The sequence below is a fragment of the Myotis davidii genome, unplaced genomic scaffold (genome assembly GCF_000327345.1).
Source record: "Myotis davidii unplaced genomic scaffold, ASM32734v1 scaffold954, whole genome shotgun sequence".
In the NCBI taxonomy this organism is placed as follows: domain Eukaryota; kingdom Metazoa; phylum Chordata; class Mammalia; order Chiroptera; family Vespertilionidae; genus Myotis; species Myotis davidii.
In genome coordinates this window covers 1,874-2,722 of record NW_006285487.1, presented here as the reverse complement: position 1 = coordinate 2,722, position 849 = coordinate 1,874, and positions in this window count along the sequence as shown.

Genomic DNA, 849 nt, shown 5'->3' with positions numbered 1-849 from the left:
CACCTGCCCGAGGCCACCGTCAGGCTCAGATCCGGGCGCCCTCGCCCAGGGGCAGTGCCCCCCGCTCCCCAGATACTGGGAAACCACGGGGCTCCAGGCAGTGATTCCCAAGTCGGGAGTGTTACTGGCCGTCCCCACCTCCAACCTTAGGGCTTCAGGGGGCCAGGATTTCCGCCTCCACACGGACATGTGAGCCTGTCCCGTGTGTGGCACGAAGTTGAGCAGCATCCCTGGCTGCTGCCCCTACTGTTGTGACAAAGCCCCCCAGACACCTGTCCCCGGGGCCGGCAAACTCATCCGGCTGAGAACCAGTGACGGGCAAAGGCCACCCTGAAGGTGCCAATCAGGCAGGGAGGGGAGGTGGGGGTGGAGGAGACGGTCTGTCTCACTAAATAGAACAGGTTTTGCAGCGGTTCTCAACCTGTGGGTCGCGACACCTTTGGCGGTCGAGCGACCCTTTCACAGGGGTCCCCTAAGACCATCCTGCATATCAGATATTTACATGACGATTCATCACAGTAGCAACATGACAGTGATGAAGTAGCCACGAAAATAATTTTATGGTTGGGTCACAACATGAGGAGCTGTATTAAAGGGCCAGAAGGTTGGGAAGGTTGGGAACCACTGACTTAGTGTTTTACCTTTTGCCCCCTGCTTTGGTCCCCTAGGACAGTGGTCAGCAAACTGTGGCCCCTTGAGTGTGGCTCTTCCACAAAATACCACGTGCGGGCATGCATGTACAGTGTGATTGAAACTTTGTGGCCCGTGCACAGAAGTCGTTATTTTGTGGAAGAGCCACGCTGAAGGGGCCAAAGAGCCACATGTGGCTCATGAGACGCGGTTTGCTGA